This window comes from Suricata suricatta, chromosome 9 (assembly GCF_006229205.1).
Source record: "Suricata suricatta isolate VVHF042 chromosome 9, meerkat_22Aug2017_6uvM2_HiC, whole genome shotgun sequence".
NCBI classification, from domain to species: domain Eukaryota; kingdom Metazoa; phylum Chordata; class Mammalia; order Carnivora; family Herpestidae; genus Suricata; species Suricata suricatta.
The window spans coordinates 12,603,290-12,626,249 of NC_043708.1; the positions used below are offsets into that span (position 1 = coordinate 12,603,290).

General features: G+C 41.9%; 1 long non-coding RNA gene across 5 annotated transcripts in view; it reads left to right on the top strand.

Moving 5' to 3' along the window:
- Positions 1-8,423: 8,423 nt before the first annotated feature.
- The window catches only part of LOC115302613, a 49,532-nt gene continuing 34,995 nt past the window's right edge, over positions 8,424-22,960 (top strand). For 3 of the 5 annotated variants that reach the window (XR_003913555.1, XR_003913559.1, XR_003913557.1), the window contains exons 1-4: positions 8,424-8,673; positions 13,819-14,013; positions 15,435-15,530; positions 20,063-20,116. This is a non-coding gene — a long non-coding RNA (uncharacterized LOC115302613). Of the gene's footprint in view, positions 8,674-13,818; positions 14,014-15,434; positions 15,531-17,185; positions 17,852-20,062; positions 20,117-22,960 lie in introns of those variants that run through there. The other 2 variants (XR_003913558.1, XR_003913556.1) reach the window with 2 other exon arrangements.

Consider the following 22,960-nt stretch of genomic DNA (forward strand, 5'->3'; position numbering starts at 1 on the left):
GCGTTTCTATAGTTATAGTCAGTGCTGTCTTCATGGATGGATTGTTCAATTAGAATTTTCCTCAAGAAATTTGTAATGCCAATCTAGAGCCCCTGAGCTATCTCACAGAAAAGAAGTCTTGTCTTCTTTGTCTCTACCACCCCTGGCTCCCTCCTTCTCCACCCCATAATACTTCCATGATTATCTACTAGTTGGGATTCTCTCCCTCCCTAATCATTTCCATGAGGCGGAACAGATATTTTGCTGTTTGTGTGTGGATTTACATTTCATTAAATGTTATACAGAATTATTAAAAGCTCCACTATCTCTAACAACAAACAAAATATCTCATTATTTGCCCATTTCAAATTTTGCTGTTTTGAGTTGTGGTTTTTTTTTTTTTTTTGCTATTGTCTTTTATGAATGGCTCTTACAAAGGTAAAGCATAAAAGGAGAATTCTAACATTACATTGAAATTTTAAAATATGTTACCATCAGAACACAATAAGTACGTGTGAGGCCAACACTTCGTACCAAGAGAAAAACGTTATCAATTTCAGCATATGTCTTTTGAATGCCCCATAAGTTTAAGTGAATTATAACCAGGCTAAATGCCGAGGTGTGTTCCAGCTTGCAATGTCCATCAATATATTTAATCGTCTAAAGTGCAGTATTTCTAAAGAGTACCGTTCACCTTGCATGTTTTCCCCATTCTTGCTGCTTTTTTTTTTTTTTTTTTAAATGCTTTCCTTTGTAAAGTAGAGGACACATCTTGCCCTCCATTCACAGGGCTTTTGCTTGTTTTGCTAGTAGCTGTGGTGATGGATTTGCACCATTCCCTCTCTGGCCTGTTCCACCCTTGTGACCAAGGTCATGAATATGCAATACAGCAAGTTGGGGTCAGGGATAGAGAACAGAGCAAAATAATTGGCCATTAATAAGTCTGGGCCCATGACTTGGGCTTCATTAGCTCTGTGCTTTCACCCACTGAGCTCTTAAGTCACAGGCAGCCCCTGGTTGTACAGACTTAGGGAACAAGTATGTGAATTCAGATTCTAAAATGCCCAATGGGATAAGATCACAGTTTTTTGTGCTTTAGTTGTTTACACTAAATTCAAGCTTTTTTTTTTTAATGCAGCTGACCTACTGAGAAATGTATTCTCTAAGTCATATTATTTTGGAAATTCATAAATCACCATTTCCCCTATTCATCCAATTAATCTGAAAGTCGAGTGCAAAAGTAACTTTAAGCAAGATCCAAACAGTAACCAGAAACTTCTCCTTGCTACCGCATGTGCTACAGTTGGGGATTATCCAGAGAGCCCTCTACTATGGCCATACAACAATAGGCATTTAGCAGCTTATAAATGATGTGACAACTGTTCAGCTGAGGGATGTGTGGGCACCATGGTAAGCTGGAATAGCACATTTTGGGGTGACTCACTTTGCCTGAAGTGCAGAGGCAGGCATTGACACAAATTGGTACTTTCAATGAGGTCTCGAGATGGAGAAACTTGACCATCAAGTAAATTGATGCTGATTCTGGATGATAGCAAAGAATGGGCCTCACCAATTCCAGCAGAGGGAAGGTCTAGTTTGGTAACTGTGTGGTTTGGTTTTGAATCATAACACATGGGCTTTGTTCTGCCCTTCGGAGCCATGCTGTCCAATACGGTAGCCACTAGCCACATGTGGCTACTTATATTAAAATTAAGATTAAAAAGTTCAGTTCCTCAGGGTCTCATTAGCCACATCTCAACTACTCGTGCTGGGAGTTACCATATTGAACAGCATAGAACATTTGCATCATCACAGAAATTCAATTCGGACAGCACCATTCTAAAGAGTTTTTTAAGGGAAGAAATATCTACATTTGCCTAAATTAAGAATGTTAAGGATCCCAAAATTTGTACGGCCGGGTCCATGATTCTTTATTCATCCCAATGAGCGTGTCCCCTTCTGAGCTATGCAGCACAAAGCCACCAGATTACTTTCATTGTGTCACTCTAAAACTTTCAGTGGCTCCTCAGTGCTTATAGGAGAGAAAATGCTAAGTCTTCTTGCCTGGCATTCAAAACCCTTCAACAGTTTGTTGATCTACTTTTTCCGAGTTGCTTTTCTTATTCTATAAATATGAATTCTCTGCTTCAAATTGGTTAACTTTCTGTCTCCTGAATAAACATTGTGCCCTCTCAACTCATTGGTCCTTCCATGCCATTCCCAGGGTCCAGATGTCTGTCCATATCCTCACTACCTGTCTAAACCCTACGGATCCTTCTTGCCCAGTTTAAATACCACACCTAACAAAATTTCCGGATCATCATAGCTCCAAATGAACTTCCTCTCTCCTGAATTGCGCCTCTTATTCATTTCTGGATTCTACCTCTTATCCATTTCTGATATTATCTTTTCATGTACCTTATCTCCTCATCTAGATAGTACCAGAAGCTCCATGTTCTACTCTTTTATTTATTTTTTTTAGGTGGGCTCCATACCCAACAGGGGGCTTGAACTCATGACCCTGAGATTAAGAGTCACATGCTCCACCAACTAAGCCAGCCAGGCACCCTATCCATCTTATACTCTTTGAACTCGGCATAGTACCTGAGTCAATAAATACCAATAGATTATTTAATTGATTAGTGAGTGTTGTGCTCAGTTCACTCCTGGGACTAAGGAAGATATTAGACATGAATTTTCCAAAGTAGAAAAGAAAAAGGAAATCTTTACTTTAATGCTGAACTATCGCCTGAAACCAGCCTCCGTGGCTTTGGTGGCAGGCCACATCTCCTCAGACACATGCCGGACTATTCCAGCCTTGCTCCTGACCTGTCCCCTTCTACAGCCCTGAGCAAGCATATTCCTTCTTCGGCAATTCTCTCCCCACTTTCACATAACTGGATCCATTCCCGGCTTCCTGTAGTGGAGAAACTATGGCCAAAGGCAAGTTGTATTTGAATAGGAAAACTGAACTATCTACGCCCAAGTCTAGTGAAGATGCTTCTTGAGTTCTGTGCATTCTAAGTAAAGACTCTGAGTCATTGGCTAATAAACCAGCTTTAGGCATCACAACAGGATGAGTGGACCATTCGGTCACTGAAAAGGTTTGCCTTCAGGAGAGTTTGTAAGTTGTACAGATGCCTGTTGGCACACCCCCCACCTGCCACATTCTCCCCCATAAAGCAAGAGGATAGAAATACATTCTGCCTTACCTCAATGAAAGCTTATTCAAGGTTTTATTTCTATTAACCTTGACAGAGCAAACAGTTATTTCCCAGAAGGGGACAACGCTGTGGAATACCATTTGCTAGGTTAAATTGGCGGCTTTGTTGGGCCACACAGACTCGGCCATTTTCTCTGTAAAATATCTATAATAATAACACACCCCAAAGACTTGTAAGAGAAAAAAAAAAAAGAGGAAAAAAAAAAAGTCAGATTCATTCATAAGCAATAAAACCCTAGACAGATGTAAGGTGTGGTTGTCTATACTGTTAAAATCTGTGTCAGCTAAATCTGGCAAAGGGCAGGCCAAAGTCAGTTCAGGACCAGTCAGGGAATCCAAGGCAGTCCCTCTAATGCTCAACAGTGGGAAGATCCAAAAGGTCTCCCATCGCCCCCAACAGGCTGCTGCCCAGGGCAACACCCCCTCCACCGCTCCAGCGGAATGCTGCTGAGTCATCACCAGCTCCCAGGGCAGCCTCGGAGATTTTGTGACTCAGAGCACTGATTTATCGGTTTGAGCTTCGCTGCTCTAGCTCTTCCCTGCTACACACAGCTTCACAGTTGTACCGGTTTCACACCAAGTTTGAGACCTAGGAAATGACCCTGAAATTGAATAGCAAAGTAAGTAGGCCATATTTTAAATGGCCTATTGACTAGTGGTTCGAAGAGAGGCATTTCTGATTTCCAAATCCCAAAGAAAGGTGAGACGCGACAGAACTATCCGGTTCTTTGTACTTGTGGGAGCTTTGGATTTTGGGGTACTTTGAGGTTTGAGCACACATTTCAGCCCATATTTTGTATACAGAGGCTCACACCGTGCTTTCTTTCTAAACTCTTTTTTTTTTGCCTGTGAATATTTGCTAGACAGCCCAGCTAGGTGAGGGGGTTAGGTGCTGCTGCAGCTCTGGAATGAGTTATTCTTTCCGTGAAAGAGCACCATGCTTTAAACAAGCCCACTCATGCTGAAGGGGGAGGGGGAAGGGGGAAGGGTGGCGATGGTCATGGAGGAGGGCCCTTGTGGGGAAGAACACTGTGTGTTATATGGAAACCAACTTGACAATAAACTATAAATAAAATTAAATTAAAAAATAAACTAAGTTAAATTTTAAAAATAAATAAATAAACAAGCCCACCCGTACCTGTTTTGATCAGCTGAGGAGGGGAACCAAATCTTTAGAATCCAGCCTAAAAGCTGCAGAATGACCAATGAAGACAAAAACCACGGTTATTCTTTATTAGCACTTTGCAGTACCCTAAAAAAATAACTTCAGAACGTTGTGAAAGAATGACAATTGTATGGTGACATTCCTTTTCATTTGTTTGTTACTCATTTCAGAAAATGGGCTTCTCTTGGGAATGAGACAGGGAACGTTGCTGGCCTAAAGAAGACCTAAGTAAAGAAACTGATAAAGCTTAACAGCAGGAAAATGTCAGCAATTTAAATAAAGGTCAAAGATTTTAAATCGGTTGTATAGATAAGGCCTAGCACAGAGAACAATTTAGGAGAGCCAATCCCTAAATGGCATAACAAAGTCCAAAGCAAAGTCATTTCAAGATTTTCCAGTCACTGGGAGCCTTCGTAGATGATAACATTCCTCTGTTCCCCTCATGTACGATTAGTCTTTGATTAAAATGTTTTCAAAGGTTAAAGGACAGATCAGTCTAGAAGGATCCCAAAGCCCACTCTGTTCCTAACTATTCACTTCTCAGAACTTCGTTGTCTGTAAAATGGAAAAGGGGAACCAGACGGACATTCTGTGGCTCCTCCCAGATTTAGAATTTTATGATTCTAACAATTTTGTGAGTTTTGCAAAGGATGTGAGCAGAATTCTACAAGAATGAGGAGAGCCCTAAAGATATGGCTATAAATAGAACTGAGGTCATAGGGGACTTGACTCAAGAGTTACATCTTTTTATAAACTGTAAAAAGATCATTATAGAATTCCCACCTTGTTAAATGATACTTGATTAAAATACTTAGAACAGACTAGGCCATGCCTCCTCAAACTGACTGATCAATAGTGACATTTATCCCCCCAAACTACAAAAAAAGATCATAAGATGGGCAAAGGACACAATCTCTTTATTATCTCTTTATATAGACCAGAAAAGCAACAATAGTAAGGGAAATTGAGTGATTTTGTTTGTGTGATTCTGATTTTTTAAATTATTTTCTTCTAAATCTTTGTATTATTTAAAGAATATAATAGAATACATACAACAAAAAGCTTGGAGATAAGCCTTGACCTTTTTTTTTTTAATTTTTATTTATTTTTGATACAGAGAGAGACAGAGCATGAGAGGGGGAGGGGCAGAGAGAGAAGGAGACACAGAACCAGAAGCAGGCTCCAGGCTCTGAGCTAGAGTCAGCACAGAGCCTGACACGGGGCTCAAACCCACGAACGTGAGATCTGATCTGAGCCCAAGTCGGAGGCTTAACCGACTGAGCCACCCAGGCGCCCCAAGCCTTGATCTTTAAGGAGACGTTATTAATGTCCCACAGTGATGCTATTTCCTTAACTTAAAAATAACAAGTGGAGACAATGCAAATGGAAAAAAAAATTTGTAGTGTTGAAAAAGAAACTGTACCTTCTACATTGTAGACTATCAGTAAGTATTGGTTGGCTGAATTTTTTTCTTTTAAAGATTCTATTTCCAAGCAATCTCTACACCCAATGTGGGGCTCAAACCCACAGCCCCAAGGTCAAGAGTCGCACACTCCACCAACTGGGCCAGCCTGGTGCCCGGGTTGGTTGATTTTCTTGGAATTCAATGGACACTTTTACATCTGGATTCTTCTACTACTGTCCTAATTGTTGTTCATTCATTCCTTTAATAAATCTTTTTTGAGCTCCTGTAATGTAAAGTAAAATTGACTAAACACAGAATATAAAGATGAATTGGATAGGCCTTATCCTTAAAGGAGCTCACAATTTAGTGAGCTAATAGCAGACCAAAAGCAGGTTTGGCATGTGCTAGGGTTGAAGTAATGGGCCCAGAGGAATACTTTGCAGCACGTTGATTCACATTTACATAATCTTGGGACAGACTTTATAGTAAACCCAATTTCTTAGGCAATGGGGACTCTCCCTCTTGAAGTACAGCAAAGATTAAATGTGAAAATACATGCAAAAGTAACTTTAAAAACCTAAAGCACTGTGCACAGAAGCAGATAAGCCTAAATATGATGACACAGTTAGTTGTGGTCTAACTTCTTCACAGCAAAATTAAGTAATAGTGCTGTAAGGAAATGTGGAAATCATCTAATCCAATTCTCTCATTCTGCAGACTAGAAAACTGAAGTCCCAAGAATAAAGAGACTTCTGCAAGAATTCCCAATTTGTTAGTGGCTCAGCCAAAACTTTTATTTTAATAAAAAAAAAAGTTTTTTAAGTTTATTTATTTTGAGAGAGGGTGAGAGAGCATGCAGAAAGAGAGAGGGAGAGAAAGAATGCCAAGCAGGCTCCACACCACCAGTGGAGAACCTCATGGGGAGCTCCAACCCACAAGCCTGTGCAGAAGTGGAACACTTAACCAACTGAGCCACCCAGGCATCCCATCAAATCGCTTTTATCGCATCATGGCCTGACTTAACACAAGGAAGTCATGGTATGTATTTCCTATAACATTTATAATGCAAAAGGAATATGATGCACTGTTTCTCTGGCCAGGTATTTTTATGATGGTTGCTTACTTGGAAGTTCAACTATCTGCTCACTTGGCAAGCATCTTTGGGGATGACTACTGGCCGCCTACGGAAAGAAAACCACAGCTTTTCTCCTTTTTGAACAAGGCTTTGAGTAAAGCTTTAAGAAGCGGCAATAAACAGCTACTGCCAACTACAGCCTTAGATCAAAGAACAACCTTTACATGGGTACAGTAGAAACACCACTGTTGGTTGTAAAACCTCAGGAAAGACCATACACAGCATCATCATAGAAACGGGATGTGAATAGAGAATAGTTCAATGACAAAAATCATTAGGTCATCAAGGCTCTGTTGTGTCAAAATCACATCGAGGACGTCGAATGAAACGGCAGTTCTAAGAAATCCACAAGATGTCATTTTTCTCAGCTACATTCTTAGAGTTGTGAGAATAACCATGTAACTTTTCTACTCTGCTACCTTCTCTATAAGGACACTAACAAAATTATGTTCAGAGAAACCCCATTCTCTTAGTTCCCACACCGTCTTGCAGTTTCACGATCAAGTGCCTTCCCCAAACGCTTCAACCATCTCTCACAACTGTAAGCGTCAGCTCTAGAAAGTGTGGGTATTTACTGGAGCAGAAAAACTCTGGCTTGGGAGACAGACAACCTAGATTATACTCTGCGCTCTGCTACCAAATTGCTATGTGACTGTAGGCGTGTCGCTTGACCTTCCTGGGTCTCAGATTTTTCACGGCACAATGAGGGCTTAGAGGTGTCGCCCAGCCACCAGTCCGTGGCACCAGTTCTGGCCCAGTTGAGAGGTTTTCCACTGAACCCCGTCCTCAATCTAGGAGGGCCTTTCCGCAGAGAAGTCACCAGGGGCTTTCCGTGTGAGAGGACGCTAGAAGCTTCCCCTCGGAGCTCAGCAGCTGCGACCACGGCCAGTCCCCAGCCGGCTCCCGGCCCGCGGGAGGAGATAAGGAAACCACAGGAGGGAAATGGAAATGGGCCCTCCCGAAACAAAAGCGCCCACGAGGGCTCTTCTCTGGGCTGCCGGGCCTCTGCCGTAAACAGGAAGGGTCGGCTCAGCGGCAGTTCGAGGCCGGATTTCGAGATAAGGGGAGGTTTTCTTATTTCTCCGTCAGCAACTGTTTTCACAAAACGTGCCCGTGCCGGACGCACAGCACCAAGCGCGGCCTCACTGAGCAAGGGGGCAGGGCGCTAGTGGCTTGGGATCGCGCTCGGAGGGCCACGGGCCAAGGCCAAGGAATTTTGCATTGTTTTTAAGGCAACTATTCTTCCCCGGCCCCTCCGAGTGGTAGAGAAGGCGCGTGCCTCGCGCCTAAAGCTTTCAAGCGCGCGCGGGCGGCGGGGCGGGGCGCGGGCGAGGGCACTATATCTCCCGGCGGAGGAGCACACGGCAGTTCCGGCAACACACGCCCAAAATGCGCTCCGATGCCGGTTGCTTAGTTGGCGCTGCTCAGCCTTCTTCCCTCGTTCACTTTGACAAGGACGCTCTGATAGGCCAGCGCGACCCTGCAGTGGTTGGCCGGAAAGAGTCGAGCCGCCTGATTGGCCGTTCCGCACCTGCAATGCGTCAAGCCGAGGCGGGCGTGGAGGGCTCTGCGTGAATGGTCGTGGCTGACGGGGGAGCCCGCGGCCTTGGGGGGAGAAGCGGCTCCGCCTATGGCCGCCATCTTTACTAGTGGCAGAGCGGATGGCCCCGGACGAGGAGGGGCTTTCGCGGCGCTACTTAGCCAGCGGAGAGAGGCTCTGTGACAGAAGTTTTGTTTGGGGTTTATTTTTCCCTTTTTACTTTGCGGTGGGTTGTTTTTGTGTTGGCTCCGGTCCCAGGGATGTTGGGGGGTGGGGTAGAGCTGGAGGGCCCGGGGCTCGGAGCTCAGGGCAGAGTGGCCACCAGGAAGGAGGGGGGCGTCTGGCGAGTCTCAGTCGCCGCCTCAGTAAAACCGCTTGGTGTGAGTTCTTTTCGGGCGTGCGCGGTTCCTCTTTATTTTCTAGAAGCAAAAATGTGCTTTGCTTCCTGGGCATCTTGCTGGAGCTGGAAGCAGTTCTGGAAAGCTCTGCCGAATACGTCATGGTCCTTGCTCATGCTGTGCGCGGTCCCGCCCGCACGGAATGCGTTTTTATTTTTTTAGAACAGCAAATCAGCCGTCTTGGAAACAATTTATCGCCCGAGACCGTGGCCTGCAGGGGCAAAACCGAGCTTGCCTGACAGACATGCTTCGAGACGTTGGCTGAAAATTAGTTTGATCGTATCGGTTTATTTGCCTTTTTAGGCAACTGTTAATGTTTGTGCGTGCATCCGGTTTTCGTTCATCTCGATGTCCACCCCCTCATAAAACATACGCACACAGACAAACCCTCTTATCTTTCTACTAAAAGCAGTCGTTGTTCAGGACTCCTCCTTCCCCCTTCCGTGCAGGTGGTTGAAAAGAAAGAATATGTTCTCTGCATGAGTTAGAGATGGGGAAACGGAGAAAACCACGGTTGTCTCGTTTAGTGGCGAGGTGATGTCTTTGTTGGTTTTATGTGAGCTGCGCAGGTGCACAGTCGGTCGAGTGTGGCCATCCGTAGGTGAGGCGCGGAGCTGCCTTGGTGTGGGTGTTGCCATGGCTACGGGGAGAGGTAGCTGGTGAATTGCAGGGCCCATAAACCCTGCGAGGCCGGGCCCCTCCCATGTATGAAGCCTTAGTAATAATCGACTGCTCTGGGTTAGGTGTTCCGGCTTTCACCATTCCCATCTCCGTTCGAGATTCCTGGATCAGCACAGGCACACATGGGCGTGTCAGGTTTTGTATCTGCACTAATACAAGCGCGTTCAGTGCCTTGTGTACGTTTTCGGATTAGTTGCTGCATAGAGCAGAATCGTTTTGATACCGTGTGCCACAGATTTTGATCTGCAAGTTGTGGCTGCCCTTACGTAATCGTAACCAGTTTGGAACATTTAATTATTGGCTGTTGATGCCTTTAACCAGAGGTAAACTGGCACTTCACCATAGGGCGCCTTCTGTCTAAAAGCGACATTCCACTTGACTGTGTATCGATAGAATGCTCGAGCTCTGGCTTCATGGACATTTCGAAAAAAAGAAAATTGCAGCTTTGCATAATCTCCATAAAGCAACAGCCACTCGTGCGTCTGTGGAACACTCAGAAATGCAGTGTTAGGAACAGCCACTTTGCTTGCTGTGTGAAGTATAGCAAAAGACTAAGACTAAATCTTCCAGAATGGTGCTTTCTTCGGTAGCATGAAGAGAATCCAGTCTATTTCACAGAGCCCTTGTGAGTCTTGCAGGAGATGTGAATGTGCCAGTACTGTGTAAATTGTAGAACTGGTGAGATAATACTGATACTGCTATTCAGTTACTAAAGCATTTATTGAATAACCATAACTGTCTGACCTTGTGAGAGAGATTTTTTTCCTTCAAGATTTTCTCCTTTGTGGGAAGAACAGATGGAGAAACTTGGATCCAGAATCTTAAATGGCATACTTTTTTCCCCTTAATTGAAGGCATAGTATTAATAGAGCCTTATTAACATACAGTGCCAGATTTGAGGTCTCTTGGGGTGACTGGCTCGTCAGTTTGCCTAGGATTTCCCTGGTTTTAGCATCAAAGGCCCGTGTCCAAAAGATCCCCTCATGTCCTAGGCAAACCAGGACATGTGGTCACCGTCACACTGTTTTCAGTGCCGCGAGATGGAAGGATGAACGGGATGGGAAATGAATGTTCCTACCATGGAGGGGCGGTTAGGTTTCCCTGCCGCTGAAGGCCTCGGGTCACAAGAAATGAAGATGAGCATGGGCTGACACCTGAAACTCATGCAAACTCAAACTGATACTTTCATCCATCTTTATTCTACCTTCGCCCAGGCCCCACACGTGTTTTCACTGTTCTTATTTAACTCCAATCTCAATCTCTGGTAAAGCCTTTACTGAACTTTCCATCCCTTTTAGAGTGCTTACATTCTTTTTTTATGCCGTGGATCCCTCTGCCAGTCCGGGGAAGCCAAATTACTGCTCTGGTGTTTGCCCATCTTCACAATCGAAGGCCTGCTATGTTCCCCTTAGAGGTTAGTGAAGACGAAGATGTTCTCCTTTTCCATCCAAGTTCATGGACCCTGTGAATGGCCTCCTGGAGTCCAGGTGGCGAGCCCCTGCTCCTTCTCCTTTGCCCCACTGCGGTTCTCCTTCCACTCTGTTCCTGTTTGCATTCCTTCACGGTAACATTCTCACTGCCATCCCCACGGTTCAAAATACTGTTGCTGTTTCCGTGACTTACAGATGTCTTCCTCGGTCTCCCACCCTTACTTCCATCTTCTGCCCAGCTGATGGTGTGGTTTTCCCAAAGCACACGGCGGATTATGTAATTTCCCTCCTCACACTTGCCTTGACTTCCTGTGGCCTCTAGGATCAAGTCCAGATTCCTTCGGACTAATTCCTTCAGGGCCCTTCATAATCTAGCCTTTTCAGTCCTTATAACTTACCACCCTTTGCACCTCCTAGAGTTGAGCCATATGATTTGTTCTTTAGTATTTGAGCTTTCCCCCGTCATGCTATATTCATGTCACTCTCTTGGCCTGGAATTCTGATTTCCATCATCTCTGCCTCACAAAATTCTAGAATCGTTGAAGGCTTACTTTAAATGCAGAGTTAGTGAAAATAACTTCTTCCTTCCCTGGATTCCCTTAGCACTTTATTTCACCCTCTTCTGTGCCCACATTGTCCCCTTTTTGAGTATTTGATTATTCATTCCATAAATATTTATCAAGTACCTGTTGTGAATGGGGCCTTGTACTGGAGGCACTGGGGATATGAAATGAAACCAATTTATACCTTGGTTTTTATTTATTTATTTTTGTTTGCTTTTTTTTCATTTGCGGAACACATTTATTTAAATGTCTATTTTGGTAGGATTTGGGGGATATAGTGGGGATTATGGGGGACTTCCTAAAAGTACTCCCAAACCACCCATTTCACTGTTTTTTCCTTTTAGTTCCCCCTCCCACCCTTATAAAACTGGTCTTCGTGGATTACATTAGCATCCTCCTGGCTTGTCCCCCAGGGGTCCACTCTGGGTGGCATTAAAATATTCCTTTCTGAAACTTGCCTCTATAAACTAGTCTTCCTTGGACAATCGTATCTCTTCTTCTTTTTAAAATTCTGACGTGGTTAACATATGATGTTATATTAGTTTCAGGTCTACAATATAGCGATTCAACAATTCCATTTATTACTCAGTGCTCAAGATACCTCTGAATCCCCTTCATCTATTTCACCCATCCCTCCACTCACCTCCCCTCTGGTAACCATCTCTTTGTTCTCTGTGGTTGAGAGTCAGTTTTTTGGTGTGTCTGTTTTTTTTTTTCCTTTTATTTGTTTTGTTTCGTAAATTCCATGTATGACTGAGATCATATGATAGTTGTCTTTCTCTGACTGGCTTCTTTCACAGAGCATTATACTCTAGATCCATCTGTGTCATTGCAGATGGAAAGATTTCATTTCTTTTTTGTGGCGGAGTAATATTCCAGTGTGTGTGTGTACATACCACATCTTCTTTATCCATTGATCTTTCAAGTGGACATTTGAGCTACTTCCATAATTTGGCTGTTGTAAATAATGCTGCAATAAATATATCCTTTTGAATTAGTGTTTTCTTATTCCTTGAGTAAATATGTAGTAGTGTGATTTACTGGATCATAGCGTAGTTCTATTTTTAATTTTTTTTAATTTTTATTTTTTATTTTTTTAATATTTAGTTTTTTGAGGAACCTCCATTCTGTCTTCCATAGCGGCTGCATCAGTTTGCGTTCCCACCAACAGTGCACAAGGGTTCCTTTTTCTCCACATCCTCACCAACACTTGTTTCTTGTGCTTTTTTATTGTAGCCATTCTGACAGGTGTGTGGTGATATCTCATTGCGGTGTTGATTTGCATTTACCTTATGATGAGTGATGCTGAGTGTCTGTTAGCCACCTGTATGTCTTCTTTGGAGAAATACTGTAGCAAGATTCTTGCGGAAAGTCCTAACACCAAGGCTTTTCTTTCCAGAAAGCAACTTTATTCCTGCCGGCATGGCTCAGTTGGGTTTGTACTGAAGAACTGAGCCCCAAACCCCATGTGGCATAGTTTTTTTATACATTTTCTGTTTCTTTGTCTCCCATATTTGGTAACATACAAACATGCAATCTGATTAAGAGGCCTCATTTTACGAGGTCATGAGGGATGTTGTCACATACTTGTATAGCCAGGTTGCCTTGAGGTGTTTTTTTTCATGCCTTAGGGAGAGGACCCCACCACATTTCCCACTCTGATGCTTGGACCCCTCTATTTTGGGTCAAAGAGCATCATCCAAGTTTAGAGTTTTATATTTCCATAACAACTGAGCTCTGCCAGCACACAAATAAAATTGCTTCCTGGAAAGAGTTGTCACAACTCTCTGTGCAAACATCCTGCTATGATATCTTTTCATATCTTCTGCCCATTTGTAAAATTGGATTATTTTGATTTTTTGTTTGTTTGTTTGTTTGTTTTGGTGTTGATTTGCATAGGTTCTTTATGTATTTTAGATACTAACCCTTTATCAGATATGTTGTTTGCAACTATCTTCTCCCATTCAATAGGTTGTCTTTTGGTTTTGTTGGTCGTTTCCTTTGCTGTGCAGAAGCTTTTTATTTTGATGTAGTCCCAATAGTTTATTTGTCCCTTGGTTTTTAAAGGACTTACATTCAGGTTGGGAGATGATGTAAACTTAAGGACTATGTTTTCGGGGTGCCTGGGTGGCTGAGTCAGTTAAGCATCTGGCTTCAGCTCAGGTCATGATCTCACGGTTCGTGGGCCTGCTTCAGATTCTGTATCTCCCTCTCTCTCTGACCCTCCCCTGCTCGCACTGTCTCTCTCTGTCTCTCAAAAATAAATAAAAAACATTTAAAAAAACCCTATGTTTTCAAGGCAGAAGAAAACAACCAAGTATTTCAGAAGTGCAGAGGGAAAATCATTTTACTAGAGGGATCAGAAAAAGCTCTGTGGAAGAAGCTGGTGTCAGGTTGGTTAAGGGTATACAGAAAATGGCAACATGTTCCGGGCAAGAAGAAAAGATTATCTTGTATGCATGGAATCCATTGAAGACTCTTGACAAAATCACAGGTGATTCAAGAATAATTATGTGGCCCCATAGTGGGAGGTGAATTTTACAGAGAGACTATAGACAGGGAGATTGGTAAAGGCAATGAAAATGAGAATAATGAGAAAAATGACAAATCTTTATGGAGCACTTACAAAATGCCATGCAATATTTTCATTTTCAGTGTCTTGTTTATTGCTCACAAAAAACCTATTATTCACTCCTTTTCACAAATAAGGAAATCTAAGCTTAGAGAGACTAAGTAACTGGTCCGGGTTCACCCATGGTGATGGAACTGGAAGTTGAACCATGACTGTCGGTTGTGGTTGGTACACAAGTTATCTATAATCTGAAAATGTTAGCAGTGGAATTAGAGAAGATCTAAGAAATGATGTACTTTTTAAAAAGTATTTAAGAGAGAGAGAGTGAACATGGGAGGGACAGAGAGAGGGAGGAGGACAGGATTTGAAGCAGGCTCTGCATTGACAGCAGTGAGCTCAGTGTGGGCCTCGAACTCAGAAACTGGGAGATTGTGACCTGAGCCAAAGTTGGATGCTCAACTGACTGACCCACCCAGGTGCCCCCAAAGATGCTCTTTTTTAAGTAATGGTAGTTTTGTACTTTATGTTTGAGGTAAAAAATGAAGTAGCAACAAATATCACTATGGTGGGCTAAATTTTTAAAAAAATTTTTGAGAGAGCATCAGTGGGGGAGAGGGACAGAGAGAGAGTGCAAAAGTGGGGGAGAGAGAAAGAGAGAGAGAATCTCAAGCAGGCTCCACCCTCAGCATGAGCCCAATGAAGAGCTTGATTTCACGACCTGAACTAAAACCAAGAGTTGGTTACTCAACCAGCTCAGCCAACTGAGCCACCCAGACGCCCCAGAGCTATCTTCTTAACTAACTGTTGATCTCACCATGTGATTTCTACATACTTTCCTGTAGTGAAAAAATAAGACACCAGTAAGCAAAATGTAGTTACTACAGTTTTACCTCAATTTATAAAAACTCCTAATACCAAAATTTAGGTGCTAGTTGGGCTTGATCTTCTACTTGGACTACTCAGAAACCTCACATAAGAGGGGTACCCTGGGCGGCTTAGTTGGTTAAGTGTCTGACTCTTTTTTTTCGGCTCAGGTCATAATCTCACCGTTTGTGGGGTCGAGTGCCGTTTCGGATCTGTGCTGAGCATGGAGCTTACTTGGGATTCTCTGTCTCTCCTTCTCTCTCAAAATAAATAAACATTAAAAAAAAAAAAAGAAAGAAAGAAAGAAAGCTCACAGATGGAGCAATAGCAGTGGCTTGGGGGTATCCCAAGTTATGCTACCAAATAGCATAAATAGCCCTACTGGGCTCCTGGATGTGAACTAGAACTTTCCAAGGCATTTGCCTTGGGTGAAAGATTTCCTGGGCTAGTACCTGTTTAAAGATGTTTAATGGTTTCAGGGCACCGGAGGAGTGTTTTTTTTCTGCTCTTGGTCAAGTCTGCGATCTCCACCCGCCTTGCCTCCCCAAGAAAAAAAGCAATAATACAAAGAGCTGGTGAGTGTGCCCTTCAACCACTGGACTACTTGACTGCCTTTGGTACTGTCTTCCCAATCACTGATTCTAAAATGAGGAGCAAGGAGGGGACAGTTCCACCTCTCCCTACTCTTTATGCTTTCTGTCTTTTTCTGATTGTAGATAGAAAAATTAAACCCTGTATGTGTCAAAAGTCCTTCAACTCTAGGAAAGGCTCACCTTCAAAAGTTCTAGTATACATTTTATAATACCTTGACTTATCTTTTCCCCTTTGCTAATAGTTTCACAGCATTTTGTCTGTTTTTTTTCCTGATTAGATCATAAGTTCCTTAAAAGCAAATTACCTTTCTTTCTTTCTTTCTTTCATTCATTCATTCATCATTCTTGAGAGAGTGAGTGGGGAAGAAGCAAAGAGAGAGAGAGGGTAGAGGATCCGAAGTGGGTTCTGCGCTGACAGCAGAGAGCCCAATGAGGGGCTCAAACTCACCATGAGATCATGATCTGGGCTGAAGCTGGATGCTTTATGGACTGAGTCTCCCAGACACTCCTAAAAAAGATCTCCCACCACCCTTACCATTGCCCTGCATATAGTAGTCACTCAGTCTTGATTTGTCATTTTTCTCCTCTTTTTTTTTTTCTTCTGATTTATCTTTTCTATCCAACACTTGATGGCAGTATTAAAGAGTTCAATGATACTCTGGAACAAGGTTATTCATTCAACCATGTTTATTGATTCTGTTCTGTATGTCAAGTACCTTTGAATGTGAGTGCTGATTACTTTCTTCTTGGGTCATGGTTCATAGTCTTATTGGGGTCATCAGCACCTTTGAGAGTCTAATAAAAGCCATAGAAGCCTTCTCTCAGAAAAGTATACATACATAAAATAATTCTGCAACCCCTGCCAGAGAGTTTAGACTTTGACTCAATCAAAACTAAATCAAAAAACATTTTAGAAAATCTAAAACTCCTCTTCAGTGTGATGTGTGTAGGGTTTACCACTGTCTGATCATGTATGATCTATTTATATAGGTAACTAACTATATATGTGGGCATTCATATGCAATCACTCAATGACATAGCACTAAGGGAGCTATTTCAATACTTGAATTTTTTTTAATGTATGTTTACTTTATCTTTGAGAGAACCTGATGTGGGGTTTGGCCCCACGAACCATGAGATCATGACCTGAATGAAATCAAGAGTCAGACTCTTAGCCCTGTCAGGTGCCCCCCTTTTTTAAATCTTAAAATTCTAAAGCAAAAATAGCCATCTCTTTACTACTAGAATTTGGAAGATGAGCTATTATAGCACCATTTATTCTTTAAGGTAAAGGTTCTAATTCATCACTGATAAAAATATTTTTCAAATTACAATATTCCACATTGGTAGAGCTAGCCTCTCTTTTGTTTTAAATTTTGTGCCACCTGAAATGTATATAATTCAACTAAGAAATGAAGTACATAAAAGAGATTTTTCACAGAACATTCTCCTGTAAGATTTAGTACCAATGATGTGTTCAATGTTCATTTATTATCTTGAAAAAATATTTATTTTCTTTAAAGAGGATGAGTAGTGACTGCATGAGTTATTTTCAGAACAGTTACCCAGTGTTTTTTTTTAATTCCCTCATGACGCTCTTCCTAATTAATATCCGTATTTGCAAAATTTTATTACAGAAAGACTGATAGAGGAACCCTGTTGAAGTCTATAAATTTGTGTGAGACTTGTGTGTTTAAAAGGCATACAGAGAATTCTCATTTGAGAATCTCTTCTGGAAAACGACGGAATAACTGGACACCAAACAATTTACAAACGTCTACAACTCCCTACATCCCCCGGAGCCTTGCTGCAGTGATGATGATTTCAGTAAGATGAAACTGCTGAGATTCCCAGAAAGGAGGAGATTCTAAGCGGCTGTTAGCACTCCAGGGCGGCCGCTCTCCTTGTCCCTGGGTGAAGTCTGTCTTAAATGGCAAAATGATCTGATTACAGCGTAAAGGAGCTGCTACCAATCGAAAGATCTGTGAGCAGGGCACACGGCATCAATACCATCGGTGAACGTTGAGGCTCTTATGTGGGCGAGGCACAAAGAATTGCAAAGAGTTGCACATAGCTCTGCCCTTTTGGTGCTCATAACTAGACCATCACCTGCGTGCGGCAGGGACCATGTTTTTATTTATGTTGGTTTTCGTTAACGTTTATATTGGCTGACACCTCAATACTCACAACCATGTCTGGCGTGTCATAGGTGCTAAATAAATAGATGTTGAACATCTGAATCAACAGCTATTAAAATAGTCAGAGAGAAAAAGTTAAATAAAAGGAAAGCTTCTATTTTGTGATGTAGCTTCTAAAAAGGAAATTATGTTCTTTTCAAATGCCTTTATAAATATTTAACACAAGACGCTATACATAGTAAATGTGAATTAATAAGCGTAATAAGCTCCAGCGAACCCCTCATCTATTCAAATAACTAGAAAATAACCAATACTGTGGGAAATACTTGTGTACTTCCAAATGTCATCCTTCCGCCTCCCCATCAGCCCAAACTGCACTCTCAACTCAGGAATATTTTAACCCTAAGATGCATAAATTAGAAACAAGGGTTTATGGAAGCCAAGACTATAATTCTTCGTTACAAATTACACATATAGGGGCACTTGGGTGGCTCAGTTGGTTAAGCACCCGACTCTTGGTTGTGGCTCAGGTCATGATCTCTCAGTTTGGGAATTCAAGCCTCACGTCAGGCTCTGTGCTGATGCGTGGAGCCTGCTTGGGATTCTCACTCTCCCTCTCTTTCTGCTCCTCCCCTACATTCTCTGTCTCTCTCACAGTAAATAAATAAACATTTAAAAAATTACACAGTAAGCAATTGAAAAACAAATACATTTGATAGTAGCCATGTGGGAGATCATTGATTACAGGCCCTTTGAAAAGCATCAGAAAACAGTAAGCAAGGCAACTTCGATGTGCTAAATCCTGGGGACATCAGCACCATGTACCATGCACACAGGGAAGACAGATACTAGAGCTCATTCTCTCGTGCCTTGTTTTGCCTTTCATCATAGCAACATTTGCCTTCTACAATAAGAATTCTTACCCAAGGGGTGCCTTGGTGGCTCAGTTAACCATCTGACTCTTCTTGATTTGGGCTTAGGTCATGATCTCACAGTTCGTGAGTTCAAGCCTTGCAATGGGCTCTGCACTGAAAGTGTGAAGCCTGCTTGGGATTGGCTTGCTCTCTCTTGCTCTCTCTCCCTCTCTCTCATTCTCAAAATAAATAAACTGAAAATAATTCTTACACCAGTGTTTACTAGGAGCATACTTTTATACAATATATAGTATGGCATATCAAGTCACATAGCATAAATTCATAAATTCCAAAGAAATATTCTAACTGAAGAGGATCGCTTTCCAGAACAGTCTTGCCCTTCCCATTCATCCTTCTACATTTGGTTTCCATTGCAGTTCTATATGTAGCCATTCAAACAAATTGTCTTCTCCATTTCTTTCTTTTAATTTTTTTTTATTTTGGGACATAATTTTAGTTACAGAACAGTTACAAGAATAGGTTAAAGGGTTCCCATGTGCCCTCCCCCTGCATTTTCCAACTGTTAACATTTACCACGTTAGCACATTCATTTATGCTCTCGTACTCACTCTTGAGGCAGACATCATGCCCTTTTGTCCCTGAATGGTTCCGCAGAGAACTCCAGAAATAAGGTCATTCTGTCACATAACTGTAGTATAATTATCAAAATCAGGAAAAAGACATAACATTGTTGTCCATTATTATCTAATCTATGGTCTTCATTCAAATTTTGTCCTTTACAGCAAAAGAAAATCCCAGATAATGCATTGCATTCATGTGTTGTGTCTCTCATTTAATGTGGAATCCTTCTTTAGGTTGTCTTTGTTTTTCACAACATTGACTAATTTACTGATTTCTAAATGATCAATACGACGATAATTCTTAAGGAAGTAAGTATATTTCAAGTAACTGAATTCATCACTGTCAAGACATACAGGAAAAGAGTTAGCTGCTCATTATCTTATGTTACGTTCATTAAAAAGTAATGCCCAAAGACATGGTAGAGGAAAGGATGAGAAAAAACAATTTAGAATTCTAGATTTTTCTCCCCCCTTCATGACACAATTCACACATAAGAAAATAGAAAACTGACTAAGACAGTTTAGATAATTGATTAGAAGCCCACCAGCTCTCCCGCCTCTTGAATCCCTGTGCTTTTGTCTACAGCAAATATGTAAATGGGAAAAGTCCTTATAAAACCCTGAAAGGAGTACATTGCTTTATTTTTATTCTATCTACTATGTTTGGTTTGTCCATAGAATGCTGTCTCCCAGTGATCTCTAACCGTTACTCTGTACAATAGCTGTGTAAGAGTTGATATTTGATTTATACTATAATGTTTGTTTATAATGTAATGCTTTTCATATATAGAATCTAAATTTGTCTTAGAATAAGTGTTTAGACAGTGTGACAATTTGTCTAGGACACAAGTGTCACATGACCTTTTTCATGTACTTTACAGCAGACAAGGTCGGCTCCGGGCTGTGTTCTGACAGAGAGGAACGTTTTTAACCAGGTATGTTCTGAGCTTTCCACCAAAGTATCCCAACAGGATAGGGGACCAAGGGTGTCTGCTTCTGTGGGCCTGAGGGTATAGCCTGAATAAGGCTACCCAAAGCTACACAACTCTTTGAACCTTTATGTAAAGGTGCTGTGAGGGGCGCCTGCGGGGCTCAGTCGGTTAGGCATGACCTCTCAGTTTGTGGGTTTGATCCTTGGGTCCGGCTCTGTGCTGACAGCTCAGAGCCTGGAGCCTTCTTCAGGTTCTGTGTCTCCCTCTCTCTCTGCCCACTCCCCAATCATTTATTCTTGTTGTAGCTTCAAATACCACTGTACGTCCCCACACCCCAGTTTGAGAAACACATGGACGAATTTATGAAGACAGTGTGGAATTCCAGGCTTGGGGTAACTCGTGAGTGACCCTGACTGATAGAAGGCAGTCTGTGAAGTACAAAAGTAGGACGTGGAGCCGTAAGTTAGCACACAATCATATGCGGACTTTGATGCCACCCTGAGGAGTTGGAGAGATAGCGGGACAATAGCCCTGGTGCAGATTGGAAGGAGGAAAGCAGGATTCTGGTTCTTTCTCTGTTATTCCCTTTGCCATGTGGCCTTGGCCAAAGCACTGAAATCTGGACTCTGGTTTCCTTATGTGGAGAAAGGCAATACTGGCATAGGTAATTATAAGTTTCCTTTTGGCTGTAATACTCTGTGGTTCATTATGAACTAACAGAATGCATTAGATTGGTAATGGTTCCCGTTTGCCCAAATTTACAAATTTAATCTGATAGGTGCTCTTAGTATCTTTACTAGCCACATGCTGATGATAATACTATTTCAAGGCAATGAATATATTTACGCTTTTAAGAGTATCACTGTGGGGGGAAAATATCACTGTAAAATCTAGGCCTGCCATCTTATGGCTCCTACATGGTACTACCAAAATCCCGGGGAGTGTGTCTGTTAGTGTCTGGAGATGATTTTTACACCCATCCAGAGAATATCTACTTACATACATGTAGCTCATTTCCAAAGGAGCTTATACAGTAGTATAAAATTTTTCTTTGACAATCCTTACTTAGTGTTAACCCTGTGGGAAAGAATGCAAGTAAATCTAAGAAAGCCCCTACTTTCAATTTTAGTTGTTTATTGACCCCAATAATTATTTCGTAGGCAACATTTCAGTTTCTAAATGGCTATCGGTAGTTCCCTTGCTTTTGAAATTGTTTGGAACAGAAGAATGGCTCTTTGAAGTGATTGTGCAGAGTGTTGGTGTGCATATTTTATGAAAACTGTAATCATCCATGACTGTGAAATAGAAGTCTTCCTTTTTTCTTTTTATATAGCTAAAAAACGATGAGAACAGATAGTTTTCTGTTGCAACTAGGATGAGCATTTGTGGAATTTACTCTTCCCTTCCCTGCTGGTGCACCTTAGCACTTTTCTCTGTAACGTAGGAAACCCACAACACGGAACTTTTGTTCACAGTGAACATGGAGTTAGGTAGTAGGAAACGCTTTTCGACTCTTTCGAAACTGTAACTTTAAAATATTGCAGATAAAAGATGCATCCCAAGCAAACTATGGAACTTGTCCTTCGTTACCCTTTGTTTTGTCCAAAGCAGATTCAAATAAAATTGTTTAGCCTCCCTTCCCAATAATATAATAATTTGAGATGCTGAAAAATCCTAAAGATTGCTTTTAATGGGCATCCTGGAATTTTCTCTAGGGCAAAACCAGTAATTGTTCTGTTTCAGGTGGCTGATTTCAGGAAGCGTTTTAAACTGCATTCTACATGCCACTGGTTTTCAATTTATTTTCAATATGCTTCTATATTTGTGGAGGTTTTCATCCCTTTCGAGCTGAAATGTGATTATTATGGTACAGTAGAGAGTAGTGTTTGGACAGGGCTGGCAGCACGAGTACTTGCTGTGACTGGTTTTCGTCAGTGCGAGTTCTTCCTTCTGGATCCAGCAGCCGCAACGTGTATCAACTGTGGAAAACTGGAGCGGAGTTCTCCCTACCCGATCCTAGCCTCTCAGGGCACTCCCTTTACCGACTAGAGATGTTAGAGGAGACCACCTTCTTCCTCCACCTACTGAAAAGTTCATGCTTTTTCTTTTCTTTTTATTTTTTAATTTTTTTTAATGTTTACTTACTTTTGAGAGACAGAGCATGAGAGGGGGAGGGGCAGAGAGAGAGGGAGACACAGAATCCGAAGCAGGCTTCAGTCTCCAAGCTGTTAGTACAGAGCCCGATGCAAGGCTTGAACCCACAAACTGTGAGACCATGACAGGAGCCAAAATCGGACATTTAATCAACTGAGCCACCCAGGTGCCCCAGTTAGTGCTTTTTCTAACCATCTCATGATTTAATGATAAGATCCCTGTTCTTTAGAATTTTCTCTCCTCTTAGTATGACTAAGGCCTAATACTGACTTTCAGGAAACAAGGTAAGGTGTTATTCCAGCATTCAATCCAATCAAAATTTATGATATCCACATTTTCTTGTTTACTTTGGTTTTATATATATTAATGTTTTTTAATGTTTATTTGAGAGAGAGACAGTACAAGTTTGGGGGGGGGAAGGAGAGAGAGAGAGAGAGAGAGAGAGAGAGAGAGAGAAAATCTTAAGCAGGACCCACACTGAGTGTAGATCTTAATGTGGGACTTCATCCCATGACACTGGGATCATGACCTGAGCCAAAACCAAGAGTTAGAGGCTCAACCAACTGGGCCACCCAGGTGCTCCTATTTTGGTTATATATTTTAAGATTCTTACAAATATTTAGAATATTTTTATTTTTATTTTTTAATTTTATTTATTTTTTTGAGAGGCAGAGAACAAGCAGGGGAGGAACA